Raw genomic sequence first — 17,523 nt, 5'->3', positions numbered from 1 at the left:
AACGGAGCTAACGGAGACGACAGAATTCCATTCCAGATCTGTCTTCACATAGTTTCAACTACGGTCCAAACTTTAAGGCTTAAATTCACAACTAGGGACTAAGTGTCACAAAACTCTCTGAATTCCATAACCAATCACTCCGGCAAGTCTCAATAGCGGAAACAAACGTGGGGAAAATAGTTATTATGGGATCGAGGCTCAAATTCTCAAAATGACCGGCCGGGTCATTACAGAAGTGCAAACTTCAGAATGTGGCAATTAAAGATGGAAGCTATCCTTATTCAAGATGGCTTAGATTTGGCGTTGCAGGGAAAGGAGAAGAAGCTAAATAAAATGACAGATGAGGAGTTTGCTTTCATAGACAAACGGGCAAAAGCATGTATCATTTTAAATCTCTCAAATGAGGTTTTATATGAAGTTTCTGTAGAAAACACAACCGAAGGCATGTGGGAAAAATTGAAAACCTTATATATGAAGAGGACGGTGGAAAATAGACTTTACCTGAAGCAGAAGATTTATACAATTCGTACGGGTGAAGGTACGACTATTCTCTCTCATCTTGACACATTTGATTCCATTCTTATGGATTTGAGTAATATAGATGCTGAAATTAAAGATGAGGATCAAGCTGTGTTACTGTTTTGTTCTCTACCCCTATCTTTTAAGCATATAAGAGATAGTATGCTTTATACAAAGGATAATATCTCTTATAAGGATATTAAATCTATCTTAAAATCAAAAGAACAGATAGATAGTGATATTACTGGGGAAGCTAGTGGAACTCAAGCGGAAGTTGGCTTATTTGTTAGGGGCAAATCCGACTCCATATCCAGATACAATAATTTAGAGTGTCGCTATTGTCATAAGAAAGGTCACATTATCTCTGAATGCTATAAACTGAAAAATAAAGAAGAGCATAAAGAAATAAAAAATAAGCACAAAAATACTGACACCGCCGAAGCTAGTGTGGCAACTGATGAGATTGAGTGAACTATATTTTTAGCAACTGAAACTAGTTTCAGATTAGACAATGAGTGGATTTTAGATTCCGGTTGTTCATATCATATGTGTCTTAGTAGGGATTTGTTTTCTACATATGATTCAGTTGCAGTTGGAGTTGTCCAATTGGGTAACAATGTTACCTGTAACGTTATTGGCAAAGGTACAATTAGGATCAGAATGCATGATGGTGTGGTGAGAACTCTCACCGATATTTAGATATGTTCCTGAGTTGAAGAAAAATCTCATATGTTTGGGCACTTTAGAATCCCTTGGGTGCTAATTCACTAGTGAAGGTTGAATTCTAAAAATTCTTCAAGGTGCTCTTGTGATCATGAAAGTACACAAATCTGGTTCGTTGTATATTTTATTGGGCTCCACTATTATAGGCCCTACTACAGTTTTGGCATCAGACAAATTGTTTGATTTTGATGGCATTAAATTTTGACAATGCCCATTGGGGCTTTTGCGGAGAAGGTGGAGCAAATTTATTATATCAGCCCAAATTAGGCCAAGGTGGAGATTTGTAATTATGGCTAATATTTTGACTAATGGAGTCCATCTCACATAAGCATAAGCATCTTTGCAAAGTGTAGACTTTGTTGGCAATATTCTTTGGGACCAAAAAATATTGTATTATATGGTGGACATCATTTATACAAGTTGTATATTTTCTTTTACACCTAAGAGGCCAAGACTTTTTTTCCTATAAAAGGGAAGGCCATTGGTTCATTTTAGACACACCAACAAGACTTGAGTCTTCATTTCTTATTTCTTCCTTTATTAAGAGTGTTTTGTATGAGAGTTGAGTGTTGGGAAGCACTTGTGTGAACCCTTTCTTTGGAGTGATCTTGTGAGGTTATTATCTTAGGGTATTTGGGATTAATTAGAGTATTTACTCTAATTTTGTACTCTCTTTTGTACTCTACTCTTATTGGTATAGTGAAATTGCTCCTCTCCGCTTGTGGATGTAGGTCACACTTACCGAACCATGGCAAATTTATGTCTTCTTTATATGCTTTAATTGCCGTTGTTATCAACTTCCATTGTCTTTGTTATTGTCGTTATACCGTTGTTTGGCTAAATTTCACACTAGCCAGGTTCCCGATCCTAACATTATATATAGTAAGTCGGTGGCTGAAAATATGAGTGTCATTTCTTCTGATCCTACGTTTAGGGTTGTTGTCTCAGCTGCCATCTCTTCCCTCATTAATAAAGATCAAAGCCATCCTACTCATGTTTCTTCTTTGGTGCTTCCTAGAGATGGAGAGAATACTGCTGGCGTTTGAAGTTTATAGGTTTCTATAACAATATCAAATTAATAGATAATAATTGGTTTTATGGCCAAATATATAAAGATATTTAATTAGTGAATCTTTTATCATATAAAGGGGCTGAACAAAAGTTATTGGATTACCGTGAAGCCTTATGTTACACTCTGGATCCACCATTGATGATTGGCAACATTCTCCTTGAAAATAAGGATGATATTGTGTATTCAATCACGTATTCTGTAATGATTCATCATAAATTGAATAATTTTATATTGACTATTAACCTACTAGAACCTTTTTTTTTATCCGAACTTGGTCCAACAATATGAGCAAACTGGCCCCGACAGAGTTGATGATACGATACTGTATATGTAACTTTTTATTTACTTCCAACCACTATTTTATAGGATGTCCCAAAAAAGGTCACAAGCACTTATATACTAGTTGGTTAAATGACATTTGTCGTTAAATAAAAGAATCATAATTGAATTATTTTTCTATTTTATTTTTGGGGTCTGTTTGGAAGCCACTCGGTAATTGGAATTGGTGTAATTACTAGGGTAGTAATTACGAAACCTAGTAATTACACAGTCTAGTAATTACGATGACCTATTTGTTTGTCATAATATAATTACAGTGTAATTACGAGTGTACTGTTTGGTTGCACAAGTGTAATTACACAGTTAGATTAAATTTTAAATGAATTATCAAAACTTAAAAGTTAAAAATAATAAATATATGCCTATAAATAAATTTCTATAAGTATAAATTATATTAGATTTGGTATTTAAGATGCATAATTTTTCTTGAATATACACTAATTAGTAATCATATATTTATAACTAATTTGTAAGAATAATTTATATATATTTTTCAAATTAATAATATTTAGTATAATTAATTATAAAAACTAAAAATATACATTTTGTAAGAACACCGTGGAATGTATGTTTGATAAAATAAATTAATATTTATAAATATAATGTCATAACATTATGAAAATATTTGACAAAACCAATCTATCAATTCTAACTACAAAATGAACAACATGCAATATGAAATAACAAGCCAATACTATCAAAACAAGTAAATTGGAACCATAAATTTAGCACAATTTCAAAATTCAAAAAAAAAAAAAATACATATGTCAAATTCCAACATAATAAAAATAAATTCCAATACAACTTAAGATTAGGAAACATAATAAGTTTATAATCTCATTCAAAAATAAAATTCTACTTTAATGATATCAGTCATTATATGCCAAATTTGTTAATGACTCATTATTTTTAATATTAGGAGGTGTAGTTTCAAAAGAATAATAACGCAGTTACGCTAAATGAAGAAAATGAAACAAATAAGAAATAAAATATACAAGTAATTACATGGAATCACAAGAAGTAAAGGTAGAGAAATAAAAGATAAATAATGTACAAAACAATATTCTAAGATTAAAAAAGAAATTAAAAAGTAAAATAATATAAAAAAATAAAATAATGGAAATAAAACGTTATAAAGAAAATAAATTAAAATAAAAATAAAATGGAAAGGAATTAAAAAGTAACCTTGTAATTACACAGTATAATTACCATCAATTCTCACCTCCCCCTTTAGAATTGGGGAGTGCAATTACACCTCTCCAATTACATGTTGACCAAGTAATTACTTGGCCAGACAAACATGCCAAACTGTGTAATTACATCCAATTACACCCAAATTCAATCTCTAGGTGGCTTTCCAATCAGGCTCTTAAAGTTCCGCCGAAGGGAGGTTTACATGTGAAGCCTTGGCTGTTGCAATTAAAGTCAAGTGTCATGACCCGCCACATCATCATGCCACGTAGGTGCCATTTGGTATATATTTTTGCCATATGGAAGCTTACATATGAAATAGACTAGCACATGTGGGAAGGTTCTAGAGAAATATGGAGATTTCTCATGGAAGACCTTAGAACCCCATGGAATTGCTAGGAAAGTCCTTTGAAGGTTTTAGCTATGTAAAATATTCTAGAGAAGGGACTTACTTGTAAATAATAAGGGCCTTGTGTAATAATTATTATTTACTCACTAACCCCTATGAAACTAGTATATAAAGGGGGTTATTCATTTGTAAATTATCAAGCAAAACAATCAAGTTCTCCCTAATACAAAAGTTTCCTTTGGCAATTCTCCTGTGTTATAACATTCCTTAGCGATCTTGAGTGTAGTAAGGCTGACTTGGCATAGCAAGAACGTGAGAAAGTTGTGCAAGATTGTGAGAGAGTTGTCAAGTGCCGCATGTGTACTTAGTTAACGACTAAGGATGTGACAACGCGGTATCATAGCAAAGGTTATGACTAAAGGAATGTTAGAAAGAATACAAGAGATTGTTAGAAGGAAGCATTATAGGGAACCATGGTCGGAATTACCAAAGGTGTGGTACTTGCAAAAGGGACAAATGTGAAGGTCCCTAAGAAAAAGGAGATGGTGGTGCACTGGACGCACGCTAGGTGGATGACTTACTTTAGAGGATGGACAAGTACTTTGAGGTAGTCAAGGAGGATGACGAAGTTGTTAAGGTACGAAACACCTCAATGTACTTGACCGAGGTTACCACACTGGGGTGGCGTCGGAAGTGTGCCAACATAGAAAAAAGGGCTATGCAAGATTGAGACGTGAGAGCAGTTCAAGAAGGAGTTGAAGAGCAATTCTACTCGATCAATGTGGTGTGTGGGGCTAGGTGGAAGCTAAGGAAGCTCCGACAAATGGCCACAATTCGAGAGTGTGTGCGCGAGTTCACTACCTTAATGCCGCAAATCTCGTCATTGTCCGAGGAAGATTCCTTCTTCTATTTCATGGATGGGTTGCAAAATTGGGAAAAAAAAGAGTTAAGAAGACATTAACTAGCCAACGTGGATGAGGCCATAGCGTTGGTCGAGTCGCTCATTGTCTTCAAGATGGAACCTGCCGAGTCCAAAGAACGCACCGCCGAGAGAGGTGGGGGAGATCATTGATCTCATCCAATTTCACTCCTCTATTTGAGGATATGAAAACGGTCGATGCAATAGTAATACCCAACAAGGAGTCGGGGTCAATTTTCCACAGGGAACTATGAATGGGTCTTAGGATTATATATTATAGTGTATGAGCTTGAATTATCTCAAATTGCACTTCCATAAATTTGGGTTGTTTCTAGGACTTATTTAAACGAAGACTACAAACTAAGAATTTAAACTAGGAAAGTGTTTTTGATTGTTTTTCAAATGATATGAAAGGCATAGGGCTATGACCTTCACCTAGGTGTTCGCCTAATGGGTAGTAATTAAACCTTAAAGCTTGTTTTATTGGTCGGGGTGTATTATAGCTATCAACACCCAAATACCCACTCAATACCTATCGGTCAGAGAGTGATTTTTCCCAATTTGGCTTTCTCAAGTCCAAATGGGTATTGAACAAAATAATTGATGATAAGCTCAATTCGTGTTTTACTATCTCTAGGTTCAACTCTTTAATTGGGCTTATCAATCTCTCGATTAACCTAATTTCTTGCTAGTCAAATTTTCCTAGACTAAGTCTCTCTTTCTCAAGTAGAGACCAAGTCAAATAGGCATGGAATAATATTTGCAACCATTAATTCTTCACATAAAAGCAAGAACTAGGCTAGATAATCAACACCCAACCATAAACAAGCAATAAATCAAACACCCATTAAGTTTACACACTAGGGTTGGGTCACAGCCCTAGTGAAAATCTATCTGCTCATGCTTAAATTGGAAGAAAAAGAAGAAGAAGTGATAATTAAACCCATATTGATAATTAAACTGATGAAATCAATATTCAAAAACTACTAAAAAGAGTAAAAGAAAACGTCTATTGTAGCTGCTGATGTCAAAACTTGACCTAAAAAAGTGAAACTTTTCTATTTATACAGTGCTGGATTTTTCGGACAAAAATGACTTTCGGAGGTTCTGCGGCCGCACAATTCCATGTGCGGTCCACACTTTGCTTCAGCTTGACAAGAATGGAAACCTGCGGCCGCATAATTCTGAATTGCGGCCGCACTTCTCTCTTTCTGCGGTCCGCGCATTTCTAAGTGCGGCCGCACATTTCTCTACTACAGATCACACAATGTAACTGCGACTGCGTAGCTGTTCTTCCGCGGCTGCACAATAATTATGTGGTCCGCACTTCTGTTGAACTTGAGATGCAAGTTCTCTGAACTTTTGCTCTTGCCCATGTTCTGAGGCCGCACATGTCATGTGCGGACCGCACTTTGCACTTGTCTATGATAGGAGTTTCTTCACATTCTGCGGTCCGCACTTCTAAGCTTTTGTGTCTGTTTGTGTCCTTGAGTTCTGATGACTCCTTCTTGAGTTGGATTTCATCTTAGGGGCTCATTTTCTACTATTCCTGCAATTAAGCATATTTCATCAGTTTTCGGGAACACAATTAAACGCTTTTGGACTAAAATGAAAGCAAAAAGGTGCTAATAAGTAGTCAAAATTCCCACTTATCAACTTCCCCAAACTTAAGCTTTTGCTTGTCCTCAAGCAAATAAGGTAATTCCTACCTCCACAAGTTAAGAGCTATTCCTTCTAATTAAAGATGCATCAATCATGCATAAATTGGGACCAACAATTACCCACAACACTTATGAATTATTAACAAGGCAATGAGTTGAACTTTTAAGCACAAATAGTTCTAATGTGACACTTGAGCATCAAGAGTTGACTTTATTCATCAAGGAAGCTCGCTCTTTCATGTAGATCATTGTGGATCCCAAACTCCTCCTCTCTACTCTCTGTTTGCATATCTCACTTAAGAATGTAGCACTCAATTCAAAGATTTGTGACAGGTTCGCTCATCTCTCTCCAAAGAATGTCACAAGTACGGATTTAAGTACCATAGGCTTGCCCCTAATGTAAATCACTACTAATGAAAGCTCACTCGGCTTGAAATCACGTAAGGCCTTTTCGGAATGCAATGAAGGCTTTTGGACTACGGTTGGATATGCTATGATAGACAGGTTCATCTTTCCTTAAGCACTCTATTTTCTCTTATCGACCCATGATTTGCCAACTCTTTGAGGCATTTTCTTTTTCATAAGGGGATTAGAGAGACTTAGCATCACTCTTTCTTGGTCCTTTTGGTCCCGATATTCATTTTCTCCTTCTTTGCTTTATCCATGCTTTGCATCATTACTTTTCTTTGAATCCCTTCAACTCTTTAACTTATTCATTTCTTTTCTCTTTTTGTGCCTTGATACCTTTTACAAACTCCTAGTCTCTCCCCCAAACTTATGTTTTTAGCCAATTGTTTCACAAGAGTGTTAAGGAAAGCTCGGGTGCCAAGAGAGGGTCACGACAGAATGGGTAAAGGCTTGTAACATGGTTATCAAATGAGAAAGGTTTTAGGCTCAAATGAGTCGACTAGGGATAACAACATTGGTGGGCCATGGAAAATTTTAAGCGGGTCAAGGAGAGCCTAAAATCACTTCTCAAGGCAAGCAAAACTTAAAATTTTGCCCAGAGACACATTCGGGGCAAGTTCTAGACCATTCGCACGGGTACTTGGACTTGAATCGAAAACATCTCACTTCTCACGCAGCGGAATTATTAAAGAGGATAGAGTTGAGGGCCGATCATATTCAAGATTGAAACTCACTATGGTTCGACTAAACCACTCGATGATTGCCTAAGTCAACACAAAAGTCACAAGGTCACTAACTAGAGCTATATCTTTCCAAAAACCTTGTTTTTAATCATAAGCATGTAGTTAAGTGTGTTGGTACCAAGTGAAGCATGTTTTACTCTTCGAGCCTGACTCAATTAGGTCTTTTTATTCATTATTACTACTATTCTTACCTAAACACCAAAAAATGGACTCAATCCCTTAAGAAGGTTGTCACGCCATCCATCGTTGGGAAGAGTCACCGGATTTACACAAAAATGACCTTTGGAAAGAACCGTGGCATTAAGAAAACCAAAGGCTTATTGTTCACTAAAACATAAAAAGAAGCTACAAAATTAAAAAGAAGCTATTAGATTAAACATAGACTAATAAGAAAACAGAATAAAGAAGTTAAAAGCATAATGAATATACATAATGAGAGAGGAAAAAAGAGAATATATACATCAAGAGAGAACAGAGAGTATATATACAAAATAAAGAGAAAGAAGAAAATATTGTCAGTTATTACAAACCAAATGTCTAAAAGTCATCCAAATAGCAAATAAACTCCACCCCCTCGAATAAGAATAAGAATTGTCCTCAATGCTTAACAAAACAAGAATAAAGAAGGGTAAGAGTGAAAAAGACTCCCTATGTGGCCTTGGACATCTCCGTGTCCATAGCAGCATCACCGCCCTCAGTCTCCTCTAACTGGATCTTGTCATCGGCTCTGGGAGTAACTGAGTTGGTGAACATCTGACGCACTGCCTCAGCTATGTTGGCAGCCAGTCCTGGCTCCTCAGACTGGCCAGCTGGTTCCACTGGAACATATGGTACTGCTGGATCTGCTGGTACTGGTGGGTCTGACTCTATGAGCAAATCGATTGGAAGATCACCAACTGCTACTATCTTGGTCACCTCTCTCCTCAACCTGTCAACAGATTTCTTGGACACCTGGGATTTCCTCATCTTCTTTACCTGCTTCCCCAGCTCCTCAATCATTGCTCCATGTTCTACCAAGGTGTTCATGATGGTGGTTTGGTTTTCTAAGATCTTCTTCAATGTATCCTCCACTGTCGGAGGAATCTGGGGTGCTGGGGTGGATGGCTATGCTGCAACAACACTAGATATGTCAGAAAGCTTTGCAGTGGCTGTCTACATCTAGTTGTTGAGGCTCACTAGTGTTTGGGAGACTCGTAGCGCAGATAGTGGATGAGCGGGCATGGGCACTGGCTTCAAATCCGATGTGGAAGGCACTGATGCTGAGGGACATGGAGAAGGAGGTGGAGGCATAGCTGTTGCACCATTAGCAGGCTCTGCTAAAGTAGATGGCATGTCAACTGTCTCAGTAGCTACCCTGATGGGCTCATCAGACTGGCCTACAGTAGTAGAGGGTTGACCCTTTTTTCTTTGGGTTTCCATCACCCATCAAAGAATACCATGAGAAGGGCTTCTTCGCCCGCATCTTGGTATCAAAATCCCTTGGTTCCACACCTGCATCCATAAGGTACTCATTGATAGTGTTGGGATACAGGTAGGCGGTGTCAACTTGCCTGGCGACCACAGACATGTTGGCCGACATCACGAATTGGAAGCAACTAGCACTGTTCGCTGAATTGGAAGATTTGTTTCATTTTGGCACGGGTCTAGTTTGCTACACACGAATGTTTGCCATCCCTTTGCCTCAAAATTTAGGGTGTTCCGCTGAATGGGAACCCCTGCTGTGATCCATGCTGGAGGCAGCCCCGGAGCTGTAAGAATCTCAACTAGCCATGGTCGAACAACGTCTCCCAGTGCTAACTTTTCCAGGTATTCCACAGGTTCCACATCCTCAAACCCTAAATACGTGTTTAGGGTGCTCTGATCGAATCACACCTTTAGATTTATCACTTTTGTTACCTTGGTCCCTTTCTTTATTTGCGCCACATTGGCGTAAAATTCCCGGACCAGGTATTCCTTGGCATCTACCACACTTTTGGTGAACCATAACCACCCATTCTGCTCTCGGAACTGTCTCAACACTGCCGGGTTATATTTGTCAAGGTCTTTTATCATGAACTGATGCTCATGAGTGAGCGATCTCATTGGCCACCACTCTCGCAAGCTTGTGAAAGCAGCCAGACTAACAAACCTATCTTCCCAAATCTCTTTCTTATTCGATCTCTCAAGGCCGGCAACTCTAGTATCACCCCCTCGGCCATTATCCAGGAGATTATCAACATCCACTGTGGTAGCAGGTGCATCATGGGCATGTGTGAATGAGGGCTTCGAAGCTTGACTACCACCTTCCAAACCTTCGGAAGTGCTCTTAGAGGAGGTAGGCTCGTTTCTAAGTTGGTATTTGCATGATGCTGTTATGATTGCACAGCAGGCTGCTCTTGCACTGAGTCGCCCTCCGAAGCTTCCCTAGACGAGGCATATGAACTAGATTCGGAGGGTTCGGGCTATCTTCCTCATCCTGCTGTGGCTTTCTTACTAATTACTCTTTGGAGGGGAGGGATAAATTCATTTTGCCTCTGCCTCTGGAAGGTTCACCCCTCCCCTTTGATGTATTACCACGACCACGTGATCTAACCATTTTCTGCAACAAATAACAGCAAGAGTTAGTTCTAATTTAATTGCATATAAACAGAAAGTCACAGAAAAAAATATGTTGCAGGGTGGGAAAGTGCGGTCCGCATAATTACAAGTGCAGCCGCAGGTCTGAAACTGCAGTCCGCATAATTTTGAATGCGACCGTAGAATTGAAGTGCGGTCCGTAAAATTTAAAGTGCGGCCACACATGAAACTTTCCAAAAGTGCCAACTTTCTGATGATAGAGATTGGCCTGATCTGCGGTCGCACACACTTTTCTGCGGCCACGATGAAATTACTACGGTTCACACAATTTTAAGTGCGGTCCGCATAATCTTGCCTCATCAACTGCCCTAATCTATACTTTTGCGGACCGCACAATTCCTTGTGCGACTACACATTTCAAAATTCAATCGGGCAGAGTCCGGTACGTTTTTGATTTATGCACAAATTAGACATGGTGATAGCAACTAAACATGATAATCAAACTACCCACTCCCCAAAAAGCAAGTAAGAGCTAACCCACACAATTTAAATCCCACATGGATATGAAAGTGACACATGGTCTAAACTAACTAACAAATTGTACATTAAACTAAGAAAATTGAAGAATCCTAGAAATGATTTGAACATACAAGTGATGAAGTGGTGCTATGGAATGATCACAGATGCGTAATTAGGTGGTAGATGATTGAATCAGATGCATGCAAAATTTTAGTTTGATTTCTCAGAGAATGGAAAGTTTCATCAGTAGTCTTAGGGTTACTATTTATACGCAGTGGGTCTGGCTAAGGAATCAAGAGACGAGTGCGGTCACAGAATTCCTTTTGCGATCCGCACTCTATTACCTGGTGTTTCACTTCCTTTTGATGATCTGCGGTCCGCAGATTTAGATGTGCGGACCACAAAATACGCTGTGCGGTCGCACTTTGGCTGTTTCTCTGACAAACAAACTTTAGAGGGTTTGCATTTTTCTATCTCAAGTTGTGCGGTCCACATAGGAATTGTGCGGCCGCATTTGCCTTCTGTTGTAGCGTCCAAAATTGTGCAGTCCGCACTTTTTCCATTCTTAGCCAATTTGTTTGAGCACAGTTCCTGTAAAGCACACAACTTCCTGCAACACACTTCAAATCCAGTTAGCACAAAATAAGACCTATCTAAAGAAGAAGAAAAGAAAAAGAAAAAGAAATATGGGTTGGCTCCCAAGAAGCGCTTGATTTAACGTCGTGCCACGACGCAGATTACCATCAATACAAATGAATCACTACCACTACGTGGCCATCATCAGCTTGTCTCAAATAATGCTTCACCCGATGACTATTGACTCGGAATACCTCATCATTTTAATTCTTCAAGTCCAATGCACTAAAAGGTATCACACCCACAATTTCAAAGGGACCACTCCATTTGGATTTTAGCTTTCCGGGAAACATCTTCATTCGTGAGTTGAACAACAAAACAAGATCGCCCACCTTGAACTCCTTGTTTTGAATGTCTTTGTACAAGGACGAACTTGTATATGCATGGTACTAGAATTCATCTAATTCATTCAAATGTGCAACCCACAAGTTAGCAGTTGCATCCTAATCAAGATTTAACTTCTTTAAAGCCCACATGGCCTTGTGCTCGAGTTCCACCGGAAGATGACAAGCTTTTCCAAACACCAACCGGTATGGAGACATCCCGATAGGAGTTTTGAAAGCAGTCCGATAAGCCCACAGTGCATCATCAAGATTCTTTGACCAATCCCTCCGGTTAACATTCACTGTTTTGGACGAAATACTCTTTATCTCCGGGTTAGAGACTTCCACTTGACTGCTAGCTTGAGGGTAATAAGGAGTCGTAACTTTATGAGTGACACCATACTTTCTAAGCAAGGTGTCAAAAGCTTTGTTGCAAAAATGCTCCCCCATCGCTTATGATAGCCCGTAGAGTACCAAATCTTGTGAAGATGTTATTCTTCAAATATTCCACCACACTTATTGCTTCATTGTTGGGTAGAGCAACGACCTCAACCCATTTAGACATATAATCAAGCACGACCAAGATGAAGGTGTTTCCACAAGAACTCACAAAAGGTCCTATGAAGTCAATACCCCACACATCTAAAATATCAATCTCCAAAATGGTGGTGAGGGTCATTTCATTTTTCTTTGAGATTCCACCGGCCCTTTGACATTCACACAACGCTTGACTAGATCACTTGCATCCTTGTAAAGAGTGGCCCAATAGAAACTGCAACTTAGCACTTTGGCCACCGTTCTTGCTCCACCATGGTGAACACCATCCGATGAAGAATGACAAGCCCCCAGAATTTCAACTTGTTCCTCCTACGGCACACATCTTCTAATCAATCCATCCGTACAAATCCGGAAAAGGTATGGTTCATCCCAATAATAGTCTTTACAATCTCGTTTGAGCTTCTTCCTTTTGGTTTGAAGAGAAATCATCTGGGGTGATACCACTTACAAGAAAATTTGCTAGATGCGCGAATCATGGCACCTCTTTCATTGAAATGGCTAAGAGTTTCTCATCGGGGAAGGAGTCATTGATTTCAAGGCCATCATGCGGCCTCCCCTCATCCTCCAAACGTGACAAGTGGTCCGCCACTTGGTGTTTACATCCTTTTCGGTCTTGGATATCTATATCAAACTCTTGCAACAAAAGCACCCATCTCATCAACCGGGCTTTGGAATCTTTCTTTCTCATAAGGTAACGAAGTGCCGCATGATCCGTGTGGACAATCACTTTTGTACCCATCAAGTACGGGAAGAACTTCTACATAGGAAAAACATTGGCAATGAGCTCTTTTTTGGTCACAGTGTAATTGACTTGGGAATCATTCATGGTCTTACTAGCATAATAGGCCAGATGAAAGATCTTGTTGATACGTTGCCCCAAAACTGCTCCAACCGCTACATCACTAGCATCACACATGAGCTCAAAAGGAATGATCCAAGGGGTTTACCACTTTGGAAAAATCCTTTATGAAACGCCTGTAGAACCCCGCATGAACCAAGAAACTTCTCACGCCCTTCACGGATGTTGGAGGTGGAAGTTTATAAATCACCTCTATTTTTGCTTTGTCGACCTCTATTCCCTTCTTTGAAATCTTGTGGCCAAGGACAATACCCTCATCGACTATGAAATGGCATTTGTTCCAATTCAATACCAAGTTCATTTCTTCACACCTTGCCAATATCTTATCCTAATTTGACAAGAAATCATCAAAAGAATCCCCGACTACCGAAAAGTCATCCATGAAGACTTCAAGGTAGTCCTCTACCATATCTATAAAGAATGCCATCATACACCATTGAAAAATTGCCCTTGCATTTCATAAGCCAAATGGCATCCGCTTAAAAGCGAAAGTGCCAGAGGGACAAGTGACAATTGTTTTCTCTTAATCTTCCGGGGCAATAAGGATTTGATTGTAGCCCGAATATCCATCTAGAAAGCAATAGAACTCCTGACCAGCCAACCTATCAAGCATTTGGTCAAGAAATGGTAGTGGGAAATGGTCTTTCCTTATGACTTTGTTTAACTTCCGATAGTCCATACACACTCTTCATCCAGTTACCGTTCTTGTTGGAATTAACTCATTCTTATCATTGGTGACCACAATTATGCCCCCTTCTTCGGAACACATTGCACCGGAGATGTCCACGAACTGTTAGAAATGGGGTAGACAACCCCGGCATCTAACCACTTTATGATCTCCTTTTTGACCACCTCTTTCATGGATTCATTGAGTCTCCTTTGATGTTCAATGGAGGGTTTGGCATCTTCCTCCAAATTAAACTTATGCATGCAAAATGTGGGGCTTATTCCCCGAATATCTGCCAAAGTCCACCCAATAGCTTTCTTTCTCTTGTGGAGCACCGGCAATGTAGAGTCAACCTGCACGTTAGTCAAAAAAGAGGAAAGAATAACCGGTAAAGTAGAGCAAGGGTCAAGGAATTTATACTTGAAATGTGGAGGTAATGGCTTCAACTCCAACATAGGAGGCTCTTCAATTGAAGGCTTTGTAGGAGGAGTTTTCCTATTCTTAAGATCCAAGGAAAGTTTCCGAGGCGCATAATTGTATGACCCCATCCCTTGCAAAGAATTAACACATTCCATGAAGCCATCCATTTCATCATCATCAAAATTGAGCAAAACGGCCTCCAACATGTCACCCACATTAATCGTGGCACTTGTATCCTCAATAATCATATCGGTCACCAAGTCCATGAACGAACATACTTCATTGCTATTCGGTTGTCTCATAGATTTGCATACGTGGAACACCATATTTTCATCACCCACCCAGAAAGTGAGTTCACCGGCTTCTACATCAACAAGAGCCTTCCCCGTAGCAAGGAAAGGTCTACCAAGAATAATCGGCACCTCATAGTCCACTTCACAATCAAGAATAACAAAATCCATTGGGAGAATGAACTTGTCAACTTGAACCAATACATCCTCAATCACCCCCAACGGTCTCTTCATTGTACGATCATCCATTTGTAATCTCATATATGTGGGTCTTGGTTGCCCAATTCCTAATGTCTTGAAAACTTAATATCGCATCAAGTTGATACTCGCCCCAAGATCACAAAGAGCTTTTGCAAACTCGGCACTTCCAATGGTGCAAGGAATTGTAAAAGCACCGGGATCTTCTAACTTAGGAGCCATAGAATGTACAATTGCACTCACTTAGTGAGTGACTTTGATAGTTTCAAAATTCATCGATCTCTTCTTTGTCACCAAGTCCTTCATAAACTTTTCATATCCGGGCATTTGCTCCAAGGCTTAAACTAATGGCACATTTATAGAGGGACTCTTCATCCTATCAATGAACTTCTTGAGATTATTCTCACCATTTTTCTTGGCAAGCCTTTGAGGATAGGGAGGAGGTGGCTTAGTCAATGGTACCTTAGCTTTTTTTTACTACCATTTCCGATATGTCAATTTCATGATCCCTAGACGGGTTCATATCCTCTTGAATCTCTTCCGCCATGTCATCAATATCAATCCGCACTTCATCATTTGCTTGCACAACATTGTTCGTGATCTCCTCTTCTTCTACCAGTTGCTCATCATCCACAAGTTGCTTTTGACATGAGGTAGGTGCATTCCCACCTCTTCCACTTCTTATAGTAACAACCATGGCATATCTCGTATTGTTCCCACCCTTCGAGTTCACCATCGTATAATTTGGTAGTGCCCCCTTAGGATGATAATTTAAAGCTTGAGAGATTTGACCCATTTGCACTTCTATGTTTCAGATTGATGTGTTGTGTGAAGCAAGTTGGGCATCTAAATCGACATTATTCTCGATCATTTGCTTGAACATGTTCTCAATATGATCCATTTCATTGTTGGAGGAACTAGGACCATGCGAAGGATAATGAGGTGGGTTGCTCGGTTGGTGAAGCATCGGGGGCCTTTGAAAACCCGACCCCCGATTTCCTTGGTTGTTGTTCCACCCGCCTTGGTTATTATTGTTTTGCCAATTCCCTTGGTTATTGATTCCACTCAAATTACTTTGATTGTTATTGTTCCAATTGCCTTGATTATTTCCACTATTCCAATTACCTTGGTTGTTAGAATTCCAATTGCCTTGATTATTCGAAAGTCTTCACTGTTGTTAACTAGGACCTTGGTAGTTGTTTCTTTGCCCTTGAAAGTTGTTCACATATTGGACCTCTTCATCTTGATCAGTGTAAGAATATCCTTGATCAAACCCACTATTATCTTGCACAAAATTGTCCACTCTTTGTTGTACCTATGGACTTCTTGTTTTCCTCTTGTTTACCATCATATTGATTCCCTCCATAACACTGACTTGCCTCGTGTTTTTCACTTGTTGAAGTTGAGCCTTTGCCAATTGGTTCATAGTGGTTGTCAACTCGTCTATTGTTTGTCCATGGTCATGTAACTCTTTATAAAGAATAATTACATTTGGATCACCTTGTGGAACATTGGCTCTAGATTGCCACGGCGATGAAGTATCTGCCATCTCATCCAAAATATCACACGCCTCTGCATAAGGCGTAGTCATAAAGTTCCCACCGGTAAGTTGATTCACTACACATTGATTGGTGGTATTGATCCCCCGATAGAAAGTTTGTCTCGATAAACCACAATTTTTTTTAAGTTTGAAAATATAATATTTAAACACAATCTAAAAATTTTGCAAATCTTGAAACCCGACAAAAGTTACAAAATTCGAAAGCCCATTCAACCACGAGTCTACCCGTACCAAATTTACCAAAATCCGACCTCAACTCGACCCTCAAATCTTCAATTTATAAACCAAGAGGGTTTTCTAAATTTTCCAACTTAATTCACCCATTAAATGTTAAAAACAACCATGGATTCGGGTAATTTAACCAATATTGAGTTAAGAACACTTACCCCGTTGTTTTCTCTGAAAATCTCCCAAAAATCGCCTCAATACGAGCTCCAAATGGGCAAAAACAGAACTTAAACTCTCTACCCAGTCATTTGCTCTACGCGATCGCGGACTTGTCCAAGCGATTGCGAAGCACAATTCTCCCACTGCCCAAATTAACCCTACGTGATCACGGACTTTTCCACGCAATCGCGACGCTCACTCTCATAGGCCTACGCGATCGCGGACTTGTCCACACAATCGCGAAGCACAAAATGTGTGACCTCTACTTCTGCTCCATTTACTCTACGCGAATGCGACCTTCTTCACGCGTTCGCGAATAACAAACTCGCACAGCTATGCGATCGCGACCCTCTTCACGCGATCGCGAATAACAAAATCATCACTGCCTCAAACAATCCTACGTGATCGCGAACATTCTCATGCGATCGCGTAGAAGGAAACCAGTGACAGAAAACCAGCATTCTTCCGCTTGAATGCCAAGTCCAGAATTGATCCGTTAATCATCTGAAACTCACCCGAGGCCCTCGGGACCTCAACCAAATACACCAACATGTACTAAAACATCATACGAATGTAGTCAAACCCCCAAATCACCTCAAACAATACTAAAACCATGAATCATACC

The sequence above is a fragment of the Nicotiana tomentosiformis genome, chromosome 7, assembly GCF_000390325.3.
Source record: "Nicotiana tomentosiformis chromosome 7, ASM39032v3, whole genome shotgun sequence".
Taxonomy (NCBI): Eukaryota; Viridiplantae; Streptophyta; class Magnoliopsida; order Solanales; family Solanaceae; genus Nicotiana; species Nicotiana tomentosiformis.
This window is presented reverse-complemented; position numbering follows the sequence as displayed.